Below are 13,320 nucleotides of genomic sequence, written 5' to 3' on the forward strand. Positions count from 1 at the left end.
ACCTCCACGAGTTCCCACATCCTTAAGTTCTCTGAATTTCATCCTTTTGGGTTTTTTGGAGGTGACTTTCTTACAGTAGGCACGGTTGATTAAATCAATGGCCATTGGTGATTGAATTTGGTCTCTAGCCTCTCTTTCTGGAACTGGGATGGGGCTGGAAGTTCCTATCCTATAATCAAGTTTGGTTCCCCTGGCAAACAGCCCCCATCTTGAGGTTACCTAGGGGTTTTCTCTTAATCATCTTCTTAATATAAAGTAAGGTGTGGTTGGAAGGGGTTTGTTCTGAATAACAAAAATAACAAAAAAGATACCTTCATCACTCTCATCGCTTAGGAAATTCCAAGGGTATTAGGAGCTCTGTTCAGAACATGGGAAAGACCAAATGTGTATTTCTTATGAAATCATGTATAAGTCACAATATCATGACATTCAACATGAGGAAGAAGGAATTGCTGGGAACCATTTTAGAAGCTGTGCATCATGTCCTCCTACAGTATATTGGCTAACCATTTTGCAGAGTGACCCTGTTAAAATGTACATCAGTCACAACTCTCTTCTGCTCAAAACCCTCTAATGGCATCGCATCACTCTTAGAGTCTGAAGTCCCTACCCAGGCCTAAGTGGTTTGGCCCTAGGTGTCTCTCTGATCTCACCTCCTTTAACTTCCCTTCTTCCACTGCTTTACTTCAGCCTGTGTCCTCTGACGTGATGTGCTGACCCCACCTTGGGACTTTGCCCTTGCTCCTCTGTCTGACCAAGCTGGGTGAGGGGCCTCTGGTGGTACACAGTCTGGGAAAGAAGGCCATATGACCTCAAGGAACCGGCTTTCTGGGCTGGAGGCAGAGGAGGAAGAGGAGTTACCAGATGACTTCTGGAGGCTTCATGAAGGATTCTGGAGATGATGATATCAAGAAGACAATCAGACACAGCGGGCAAGGTGGGCCTTGGCTTTGACGTCAATGCCGAGAAGCCAAAGAGCCAAGAAGGAAGCACTGAGGAGTCACCAGACCTGTGAGGGGCCTCCTAAAAACTTGAGGCCTCCAAAGGTCAGCACTGCTGGCAGCTCTCAGAAGGCCCTAGAAGAAAAGGCACTGCTATGGTCAGGACTGCCGGGTGATGGCTCTGATGGTCTAAAAGTCCATGTGTCAATCTCTTGAGCGCACACACAAACGTTCCCTAGGGTCCAGGAGAGCCAGGGCCAGTCCCAGCGGTGAAAGAGACTCCCTTGTGAGTGGCCGCTGATGTAGGACAAAATGCTCAGGGAGGCCAAGATCACAGAGGGCCATGACCTACCTTTATCAGAGACGACATGTTGTCACCACCCTAACATGAGTTTGCTCCTTGGTGAGTTACAGATATACACCAGGTGGAGTTGTCACACAAAGGAGACTTTATTTGCAGCAAATAAGGAGATCATGGGGTATTACTTCCAAAGCCGTGACTCCCCAAGCAGGGGTGAGCAGCTTTTTAAATTTAGGGTTTAGGATGAATATTCAGAAAGGGGAGATTTGTGACAGTGGTAAAGGCGGGCGGGTGTAAGGTAGCAAGGCCCAATTACAAAACTTGTCCACGGGGCGCCTGGGTGGCTCAGTGGGTTAAGCCTCTGCCTTTGGCTCAGGTCATGATCTCAGGGTCCTGGGATCTAGCCCCACATAGGGCTCTCTGCTCAGCAGGGAGCCTGCTTCCCCCCTCTCTCTGCCTGCCTCTCTGCCTACTTGTGATCTCTCTTTCTTTCTGTCAAATAAATAAATAAAATCTTAAAAAAAAAAGAAAACTTGCCCACATATGTATATATATACACATATCTTTATGTTATATTAATGAAGCTTCTGCTTCTGCTAGGATGGAGACTTTGTAATGAAGCAGCTATAACTGTCGGACCAGGCAGAAGGCGTTGTGGGCATCCTCTGAGAGCTGGTATAAACTGGACGGTGTCTTGGGTTCCTTATCTCGGATTAGGAATGCAGGGTTAGCTTACTTTTGAAATAGCACTGGGAGTTTTACCACTGATTTATTGTCCTGATATCCTATTTCCTGGCCTGATGGAGACTGTTAGTTTTTGCATTCCCTTTGTTCCCTTAAAATCCATAACTACTGTGGTTTTCGCATTTTTTTTTTGCAATTCTGACACCTTCCAGAAACTTCTGCGAGAAGTATGTTTGGGCAAGTAGCGCATAGATCATGGGGAATAGCTGGAGGCCTAAAATGACTTCTCTAGTGTCACAGAAGCTAAGTCTCATCTTTCTTTTTCTGGGGACCCCTAACTCCTGCTTAGAGCAGAAGTAGCTCAAGTCTGCCAGAAAGAAGCCGGGTTGCAAGAAGCAGGAGTTTCCAGAGCACAGGATTACTTGTTACTCAATGACAGTGCCCCTGGCTGGTGGAGCCCGGCCCCAAGGCAGAGAATGTCGGTGGAGAAGCACTTGATCCTGCTTCCACTGCTTCAGCCTTGATGTCTGTGCTGGGGCTGGGTCTGTCTTCTGCCCTGCTCATAGCTCATGTGATGCCATCACTTTTAGTGATGCTGTGTCGTTTGAAGAATGGGTTCCCTCAGGGTGGCCCCGCAAAGGTCCCTGTTCTGAAGGACTTCTTGTTGACCCATCGCCCAGCCTATTCCTGGTGCAATGGAACCAGCGTGAGTTTGCTCCTTGGTGAGTCATGGAAACTGCCCCAGATGACTTGTCGCACAAAGAAGACTTTATTTGCAGCAAATAACATCAGAGGAATGGCTTCCAAAGCCCTTGACTCCTGGGGAAGGGGGACGAATTGGTATCTTTTGTTTAGGATTAGGATGAATATTCAGAGAGGGAAGCCTTCTGGTGGTATGTGGAGGCCAGTGTAAGGTCGTGCCTGTGCTTCAAAGAAACGCGCCTACACACATTGTATGGTTATGTAAATGAGGCTGACACTCCTCCTTGGGCAGATATTTTAGTATTATGATGAGGTAAAGGCTGCCATCCCATGGGTTACTTCCCAGTCCATCTGCATAAGCTCCAGTCAGGGGTTTAGCTCAAACTGCCTGGGTGGTCTGGGGTGGGCTGGCTCCAGGCCTTGTCAGGGGGCTTGCCATCACGTGAGGGGTGGTTTTGGGTTTTATTCGTCTGAGTTAGGAGGCTAACCAGAAAGAAGAGCTCAAGGAAAAATGTTAAGGCAGCGGTTAGTGAGTATAGGCAGGTGGGCAATGAAGGTCAGGTCTTGGGGTCTAGCTGGTAGACACTGGAACCTGTTAGAGGTATAGTTTATGCCCATGCTTGACCTTCAAGATAATCTTTGAGGCCTGTAAGAAATGCATCACTGCCCACATGCTGCGCCCACCACCTGGGCCCTGGGCCGTGGGCCACCACCTCCTGAGTTCCTCCCTGCTCTGGGCCCTGACCTTGTACCAGGGCACTGTCAGCCGACGAAGACATGTCTAGTCCTGAGAAATCTCCCCTGCCCTGACTCTGGGGTTCTTGACGTTGTCCCTCCTTTACCTGCTTCTCTTCTTTGTTATCCAATCTTTGCCCAACCCTTTTCATATTTTTTTTCTTCTGTCTTTCCTCTTGTGTTTGAATCTAACAAAATAAAATGCCTCTCTGTGCCTGCCTCTCTCTTTTTCTTTCTCTCACTTTCTTAGCCTCTTATTTATTACTAAGTTCTTATCCCGTACAGAGGACTATTTCAAGCTGATAGAAAGTCTTTCAGAGAGTGATTCTTTTTATAGGGAGAGGTTCACTTACTTGTTCACTTATATATAACTGATTTACATATACATACATATGATATATATAATATATTTTTTATATAATATATATAATAATATTTAATATATAATATATTTATATATAAATATAAATAAGTATTATTATAAATAATAATATAATTAATATAATATTATTAGCTAAAATCTATAATTGACATTAGGGTTCACTCTTTCTGTTGGGCAGTTCTATGGGTTTTGCCAAATGCTTAATGACATGTAGCCAGCATTATAGTATCATACAGAATACTTTCACTGTCCTAAAAGTTGCCTGTTATCTACCTATTTCCTGTTCCCTTTCTTCTCCCAACCCCTGGCGGCAACTGATCTTTGTATTGTCTCTAAATACTGAGAAAGCTCTATATCAGAATTATGATTTTCAGGCTGACTTCTTTCACTTAGCAAGCTTCTTTCTCTGTGTTTTTTTTTTTTTTTTAAAGATTTTATTTATTTATTTGACAGAGAGAGAGATCACAAGTAGACAGGGAGGCAGGCAGAGAGAGAGGGGGAAGCAGGCTCCCTGCTGAGCAGAGAGCCCAGTGCGGGGCTTGATCCCAGGACCCTGAGATCATGACCTGAGCTGAAGGCAGAGGCTTAACCCACTGAACCACCCAGGTGCCCCTCTCTGTGTTATTTTGTGGCTTGATGACTCATGTCTTTTTATTGCTGAGTAATTTCCCTCTGACTTGCACATAGATGTGCCACCGTTGGTTTATCCATTTACCTATTGAAGGACATCTTGGTTGCTTCCACTATTGGGGAATTATGAATAAAGCTGATATAAATATTTATGTGCAGGGTTTAAAACAAATTTTTTATTTTTTACCTAATCTCTACACCCAACATGGGATTCAGACTTACAACCTTGAGATCAAGAGTTGTGTGCTCTCCTGACTGAAACCCTATGGGCTGGTTTTTATAAAGGTAAGAATATAAGCTATTCAAAATGATGTTTATGTCCAGACAAAGGGCATGAGGGAACTTTTTGGGGTGATGAAAATGCTAATGAAAACATCTCAGTTTTGGTGACGGTTACGCAACTGTATATATTTGTCAAAGTTCATGGTACTATACACCTACAAGTAGTGAATTTTACTATTTTATGGTAACTAGTAAGTATATTTCAATAAGCCTGACTTAAAAAAATAGTTAATTATGACCGCTCCACAAACAGGTGATGTTTGCAAAAAATTTTGATGCTTATGTAAAAAGTTAAGTAAATGAGTCAGGATTAAAAGAAAAACTAAAATAATAAAAATATTAATGCTGTTGTCTCAGGGTGATGAGACTGTGAATGATTATTTTTATTTTTCTTTACTTTTGTTATGTTCTCTCTAATAAACACATCATACTTCAGCTATAAGAGTATTAAATATTTCTACTAAAAATATTGATACAAAACTGAATATATAGTTCAATCTTTGAGGATGTGAAAACGCACCAAAAAAAAAAAAAACTAGAGAGAATACTAAAATAGCAAAAATGATACTAACTTTGGATATGATTTTTTCCTTCCTCTTTTATGCCTATCAGATTTAAAAACCTAACATTAAAATATTAAATTTCTGGGGTGCCTGGGTGGCTCAGTTGGTTAAGTGTCTGCCTTCAGCTCAGGTCATCATCCCAGGGTCCTGGGATAGAGTCCTGCACTGGGTTCTCCCTCTCCCTCTGCCTGCCACTCTCCCTGATTGTGCATTCTCTTGCTCTCGCTCTCTGTCAAATAAATAAATAAAAATATTTAAAAAAAATTAAATTTCCTCATGAAGCATCTGCTACATTTATAATCATAAAAATATCCTACAAAATTTGAGGTGCCTTTACATAGTTGATAGGTAAAAAATTCACTTTGTTTTCCGTCTAGCTTAATTCTTTTGCAAGTGCAGGAGAAACATGATTGCTAGACGTGGGGTTGAGACAGGGCTTCTGGACACTGGGTGGAGGCCCTGGGTGGGCGGCAGCAGGTTTTTGTATGAATTTGGCAGGACAGCCCAGGAGGCCATTACTACCCAGATACCTGCTTGCCTGTCATTCATCAGAGAGAAGCTGCCACTGGGTGTCGTCTGAACTCTGCCTTGATAGGACAGCATGACTGGGGTGCTATCTGTTCTGCTCACCAAAAGGCAACAAGTCATGGGGACTGATTCACAGCCTGTAGTTCAGAGGGGCAAGATGGGATTCTCTCATCCCTTCCTTTTCCTATCTTGGCCTTTTCATGGTAGGGATGGGATCATTGGTAAGACAAAGCGAGGGTAGAAGAAGAGCCTTTGTTGGACTAATGCTGTGGCAAGGAGGGCTGTGAGCTGAGGGAAACTCCACTGCCGCCCTCGTGCTGGAAGCACCCGTTCCCGTTGGCCCTGGGAAGCCTCTCTCCACAGGTCCCCTGGATCTAAGAGACCCTTGCTCGATTGGAAAGAAAAACAGTTCTTAGAAAAGACCCCTAATATGGCTTATTGAAGTCAGAAAGCTAGTTCTACGTATTTGTTCCTCATCAAGATGTGTAATAGCATGTCGTCTGAAGCTACCGAGATGAGTGAGGCGCTGAAACGCTGCTGGGTGTGTGTTCTTTCTTCTTCTTGCCTGAAAATTTTAGTAAGTAGCAGAGCCTTACTTAAAATGTCAAGTCTGGTTTTTATTTACTCAATATAGTGTTTTCCAAATTGTGGTATGTGTACCTCTGGGATGATTTCATGTGGTACGTGCACGCATTTTCATTCATTCATTCATTCATTCATTCATTCATTCATTCATTCACTCGTCCCTCTTCTGGTGCTGTTTCCCACTGGCTAACACCAGTGCCTTCTTGCAGGGTTGTTCTCAGGTTCTCTCCTCAGTCCCTCCCAAAAGGAAACCATCTCTCTCTTACCATGGTGCGTGGGGTGGATCTCTCCTAGCCCTTATCACATTGTCTCATGGTTATTTACCTGTGCTCACCCTCTCCTGCTAGGCACAGCTGTCCCCTTCTGTGACCCACATGTGTCCCCCTGGAGAGGGAGCTGGGATCTTTCATCGGAGTTCTATGAAGCTTTTCTCCAAAAGTCCAAAGCATGAGTGGGGAGCATTTTAAGGAGTTTCCTTGAAGGTTCCTGAATAATGCGAAGGCAGTGACATGCAGAGAATAGTTTACTTAACTCCTTAGCAGGTCAGGAGCCAGGTTTCCTACAGTTCATTGCCTTGTTCCCAGGCTCTTCTGAGGGTCAACTTAACTTCCTCTTATTCATGCACACATCAGACGTGCCTTAGACATTACTATTCCTCAGAGTGTGGACCAGACTCACCATTAGATCTCGGGGTCGTGGTAGCCCAGCTTGACTGGCAGACAAGCCATCTGTACATCTAAGTTCCCCCCATTAGAATCCTCTTCCACACAGGGGCACCTGGGTGCTTCAGTCAGATGGGCAACTGACTCTTGATTTTGGCTCAGGTCATGATCTCCCAGTACAAAGATGGAGCCCAGTGAGGAATCTGCTGAGATTCTCTCCCTCTCCCTCAGCTCTTGCCCGCTCCTCCCATCCCCACATGCGATCTCTCTCAAATAAATAAACAAACAAATGAATAAAATCTTAAAAAAAATCTTACACATGGTTTAATGCTCTGCCAGCTGAAGTTTTATTTATTTATTTATTTATTTATTTATTATTTTAATTAACATATAACGTATTATTTGCCCCAGGGGTACAGGTCTGTGAATCATCGGTCTTACACAATTCAGAGCACTCACCGTAGCACACACCCTCCCCATTGTCCATAACCCAGCCACCCTACCCCTAGCTCCCTACCCCCCAGCAATCCTCAGATTGTTTCCTGAGATTGAGAGTCTCTTATGGTTTGTCTCCCTTCCAATCCCATCTTGTTTCATTTTTTCCTTCCCTACCCCCACAACCCCTCACCCTGCCTCTTAAATTCCTCATATCGGAGAGATCATATGATAATATAGTCTTTCTCTGATTGACTTATTTCGCTCTGCCAGCTGAAGTTCTTAATAATTACTGAACAAGGGGCACCATATTTTTATTTTGTCCTGAGCTCCACAAATTATGTAGCCAGTCTAAGGATATTTCTTTCCTCACCCTTCTTAAGGCTTCTTCCTAAAGCCTGTTTTCTGCTGTTGTGTTGATGTCTTCTTAAGCCAAGCAACAATATAAATGATGAGTCCCATCAAGGGGAAACACACCCCTACCTTTAGACCAAGGCTTGATCCTATGGTCCCCGTGAGGTAATCTTACAAAACATTAATATTAGATACTTCCAAATCTAGGTATTTTAAGTGTTGAAGAGCTCCTAGAGTCCATTCTAGCCTGGAGTCATTCTGTTACAGATGCTAATGCTATTTGTGTCAGTTTTTTAACTGAGTTATCTTCAAATTTAAAAGCACCTGAAAATGAAACAGGCCCTTAGGAAATGTAACAGCAGTTGTTTATACACTAGAGTGAGTCAGAATTGTCCTTCTTTTAAATCCTGACTGTCTAGAGTAGTGCTGGGAAGTACTTGGCAGTTCAAAGCCCATGGGTTTTCAAGCTGGTCTTGATGGGGTTCTAAGAATTCTATGAGGATATTCTATGAGTATATCAGGGGCCACTGGGGGGACAAGCTGGATGCTGTCTAGCTGAGGCTTAGAGTCTCCCATCTTGGCTTCAAACAGAGTCACTCTGACTTTTTCTCTTTTATATTTAGAATTCTCATAACAGTTCTGCTGCTGAAAAGAAATCTTGAAAACTTCCCGTCTAGTTCATCTCATTCTACTGTTATGTGCTAGAAGAAGCCACTGGAATTTAGAGAGATTTAGTGACTTGGCTTGTCCCAGATAACCAAGTTTATTAAATGGCAGAGCTAGACCTCAAGTTTGACCCCTTGACTCCCAATGATACTTTGGCATTTAATATTGTAGTTGTATACAGACTGATAAAATAATTTCCCTGGGATGTGGTTTTATGAAAGCCAAAGGAACATGTTTGCTTGGCTTATATTTCCAGGAAAACCTGAATTCATTCCCAGAGGTGCCACCTCTAACCCCATCTGGACGCCTCATAAATCTGTACAGTTGTTTGCGAGAGGACTTGGCAAGAGAGAATGGAAGGTGAAAACCGATGGGATACCATTGCTGGGAAAACAAGTTCATGTTCCTGAACAGGCAGGCATGGGAGAAGAGATATAAATGCCCAGGAGTTATGAAGAAGTGCTCACCTTCATTGGTAGTCTAAGACAACAGATTGTTGTGTAACAGATTGATAAAGATGAAAAGTATTGTGGGTAGTTGGCTAGAGGGGCAAAAGAAGCATTCTTATCCTCTCTTGGTGGGAGAATGAATTGACACTATTGAAGGATTTCTCTGCCTTTAGTGCCTGTGGTTCTTAGTTGCATTACTTCGAAGAATGAAGAGGTAGACTAGATGAAGAATGGCGGGGAGCAAAGCAAAGTTTTATTGAGCAACAGTATAAAGCTCCTGGAGAGGGAGGAGACCCTAGAGTGTTGCCCTTGGAGTTTCTAAGTTTAAGGGTTTTTATGAGCTCTTTTGTGGAACTATCTTAAGCAACCAGAGTGTGCTGAGCCGGCCGATTGGGGCTTTGCACACATATCTGTCTACCTATTAGGCTAATGTCAGCGCCCTGAAGATCTCTTGTGCTGACATCTGGGGGCTGATGTCTTAACTGCCCCTTGCCCATGATAGGGACAAATGCTTTGTGGTTAATTGTCTTATTTTAGGACATTTTGCAGAAGTCATTTTTGCAAAGGCTGCACAGCAGAGTGCTAGTGTGATTCTGTCTAAGCTGAAAACAGGATGTTAAGGCTGTTGCGTCTTAGCTGTCCTGACTCCATATTTTCTTGTTGGGGACCCTGGCCCTGACTACCTAACTGTCCAACTAACTCCTAACAATACCACTTTTTTGAAGGGAATTTTGAAATACCTTTTGAGATTTTAAATAGACTTTTGATCTAGCAATCTAGGTCTTTGTCCTACAGTAGTACTCAAATAGTAGCACAAGTTTATTTGTACTAGGAAATTCACTAGTTGGGACAAGTGAGGGCAGAGACAGCCTTTCTCTAGGCGTCATGTTAGCGCATGGAGGGAAAGACACCAGACTAATGTTCTTACTCTTTTGCCCTATCTCCTCACCTACCTTAACTCTGGGGAGGAGAAACTGTTTTTGGTTGTGTGTTTGGAACAAAGAGCTGAACACTTTCTGTTTGGCCCCTTCCTTTCCCTCTCCTTGATTGGGTTTGGCAGCATGACGTTGGATTCTTATCAGTTCTTGATCATAGGGTGAACTCTGGCCTTTGGGGTAACCTGCATTTTTGGGGTTTAAATTACATTCTGATGGTGGTGGTAGAGATCTTACTAGCAAACTCATTTGGCTCTCACACTTAAGCCACGTTCTCCAGAGCCTGCTTAAATTGGTAATGGAAGTGACATTCGATTTCTGTATCTGAATCCTGTGTCTTTGTCTTTGAATTATTCTGAAATCCAAAAGGAAAATGAAGAGTATTATTGATAGTCCCTTCAAACTCAATAGTAGAAATTCTAAACAACCATAATGTCCATTAAATAAATTGTAGTGCTCTTGTTCAATAGAATACCATGCTACAATTACAAGGAATACAGTAATCTTACATATAGAAATAGAAAATTGTCCACAATATAATGCCAAAGGGGGAAAAGATGGTAACTTTTTTAAGAACTTACATAGTTAGAATGTTTGTGTGTGTGTGTGTGTGTGTGTGTGTGTTTTAAGTTTGTATATGCCCTAGCAGAATGGGAAAATATACACTGATCCACTGACAGTGTTTACTTCCAAGGGCTGTTGTGGTGGGGATCTTTTACTTCTCAGATGTATTCTGTTTTTTTTTTTTTCTTTCCCCACAAAGAGCAAGAGTTGCTTTTGTAAAAATAATAAAATCTAATTTATTATTCTAAACAAAAAAGTTGTGATCATTACTGGTGAGATTAGATAACCTAGTGATCAGAGACAGTACTAAATTCAACAATTTTCCCCCCTCTGGCTACAAAGATAAGTGAGGGCCTTGGAGATGATTAGAATTCATGGCTCTTAGGCTAGAAAATGATACTTGGCCATATTTACCCCAGTACTGTTTTTGAGTATCCTAGTTTAACTCTCTGATCTCAGAGGAGTCTTTATTGTTTGTCTTTTTTCCTTCTGATAGTAAAAGTAATATAAACTGATTGTATAATTTGGAAAATATAGAAAAACACAAAGGAAAAAAAAGAAAAACACAAGCTGAGGGACAAATGTCTTATGATCCCATCATCTAGAAACAAATATTCGTAACATTTTGTGTTGTCTGTTTCCCGTTTTTTTCTATGCACATTTGAACATGGCTAATATTACGTTCTAAATTAAGATTTGTAACCTGCTACCCTTTAACTTAATGTTATATCATAAGCTTTTTCATCATGTCAAAAAATTTCATAAGCATCATTTTGAAAACCTGTAATATTTTATTACACAGGTGTATTTCAGTTAGAATACTTTTGAAGTGCGGTTTGAAAGCAGATGGCTGCAGATTTGAACAGGGTGACAGTCCAATATCTGTGATTCAGGCCCTTCCATGATAGTTTCAAGACGGCTGCCACAATTCCAGACTTCCTGTTTCTACACAGTTGAATTTGAAGCAGAAAGCAAGGGGGCAGGGAGAAAAGGAATTTTGAAAAAATGTACTTTTTTTTGGAGGGGAGGAAGAGAGGAAAACTTTGCCAAGTATTAAGAGCCTTAAAAATGTTTATACCGTTTGATTTAGTAATTCTATTTTGGGAATCCCTCTAAGGAGGCCTTCTCTTATAACTCCTTGAGCAGAACTGGGTCTCATACCTATTCTTGGACTGACTCATCATTGTCATGATTTATCTCTGATGTGCCAATTCTACTCAAACACATTATTAAGGGAATTATCAAGGAAAGAAGGGGAGGAATGTGGCTACTGAGTAGGTAATTAAGAGAGTATTTCTTGAGTTCGATCCGTAGCAGGAGCGGAGAGCGGACCCCAGAGAGCCCTGAGCAGTCCCACCGCCGCCTCCGGCCTAGTTACCATCATACCCGGGAGGAGCCGCGGCTGCCGCTGCCGAGCCCAGTCACCATCACCGCAACCACGAACAGCGAGGCCGAGACCTAGCAGCCGCCTGCCGCCTCCCCACCGCCCCCGCCCTCAGCGCAGCTGACACCAAGCCTGGCACCACGGGCAGCGGCTCAGGGAGCGACGGCCCCGGCGGCGCCTGCCAGCGGGGACAACAAGGTCATCGCAACGAAGGTTTTGGGAACAGTAAAATGGTTCAATGTAAGAAACAGATATGGTTTCATCAACAGGAATGATACCAAGGAAGATGTATTTGTACACCAGAATGCTGTAAAGAATAACCCCAGGAAGTACCTTCACAGTGTAGGAGATGGAGAGACTGTGGAGTTGGATGTTGTTGAAGGAGAAGAGGGTGCGGAGGCAGCAAATGTGACAGGCCCTGGTGGAGTTCCAGTGCCAGGCGGTAAATATGCAGCAGACCGTAACCATTATAGACGCTATCCACGTCGCAGGGGTCCTCCACGCAATTACCAGCAAAATTACCAGAACAGTGAGAGTGGGGAAAAGAACGAGGGATCGGCAAGTGCTCCCGAAGGCCAGGCCCAACCGCGCCCTGCCGCAGGCGACGGTTCCCACCTTGCTACAGGCGGAGACCCTGTGGGCGTCGACCACAGTATTCCAACCCTCCTGTGCAGGGAGACGTGATGGAAGGTGCTGACAACCGCGGTGCAGGAGAACAAGGTAGACCAGTGAGACAGAATACGTATCGGGGTTATAGGCCACGATTCCGCAGGGGTCCTCCTCGCCAAAGACAGCCTAGAGAGGATGGCAACGAGGAAGATAAGGAAAATGAAGGAGATGAGACCCAGGGTCAGCAGCCACCTCAACGTCGGTACCGCCGCAACTTCAATTACCGACACAGACGCCCAGAAAACCCTAAACCACAAGATGGCAAAGAGACAAAAGCAGCCGATCCACCAGCTGAGGATTCGTCCGCTCCCGAGGCTGAGCAGGGCGGGGCTGAGTAAATGCCGGCTTACCATCTCCACCATCATCCGCTTTAGTCATCCAACGCGAAGAAATGAAGATGAAATTCCAGCAATAAGAAATGAAGAAAAGATTGGAGCTGAAGACCTTAAGTGCTTGCTTTTTGCCCATTGACCAGATAAATAGAACTATCTGCATTATCTATGCAGCATGGGGTTTTTATTATTTTTACCTAAAGACGTCTCTTTTTGGTAATGACAAACCTTTTTTTAAGAAAAAAAAAAAAAGCCTGGTTTTTCTCAATACACCTTTAAAGGTTTTTAAATTGTTTCATATCTGGTGAAGTTGAGATTTTTAAGAACTTCATTTTTAATTTGTAATAAAAGTTTACAACTTGATTTTTTCAAAAAAGTCAACAAATGGCAAGCACCCGTTAATAAAGGTCTTAAATAATTAAAAAAAAAAAAAGAGAGAGTATTTCCTCCTTCTGTACTGGAAATGCAAAATATTTCTGCATATAAAATACTTTTGCATATAAAATATTTTTGCATGTTAGATAATTTTTTGTAGCA

General features: G+C 43.1%; 2 pseudogenes; both read left to right on the plus strand.

Moving 5' to 3' along the window:
* Positions 1-806: 806 nt before the first annotated feature.
* LOC116875662 lies at positions 807-3,413 on the plus strand (annotated as a pseudogene).
* Positions 3,414-6,241: 2,828 nt separating this feature from the next.
* Positions 6,242-12,931, plus strand: LOC116875663 (annotated as a pseudogene).
* The last annotated feature ends 389 nt before the right edge of the window (positions 12,932-13,320 follow it).

The sequence above is a fragment of the Lontra canadensis genome, unplaced genomic scaffold (genome assembly GCF_010015895.1).
Source record: "Lontra canadensis isolate GAN:19392208 unplaced genomic scaffold, GSC_riverotter_1.0 scaffold42, whole genome shotgun sequence".
Taxonomy (NCBI): Eukaryota; Metazoa; Chordata; class Mammalia; order Carnivora; family Mustelidae; genus Lontra; species Lontra canadensis.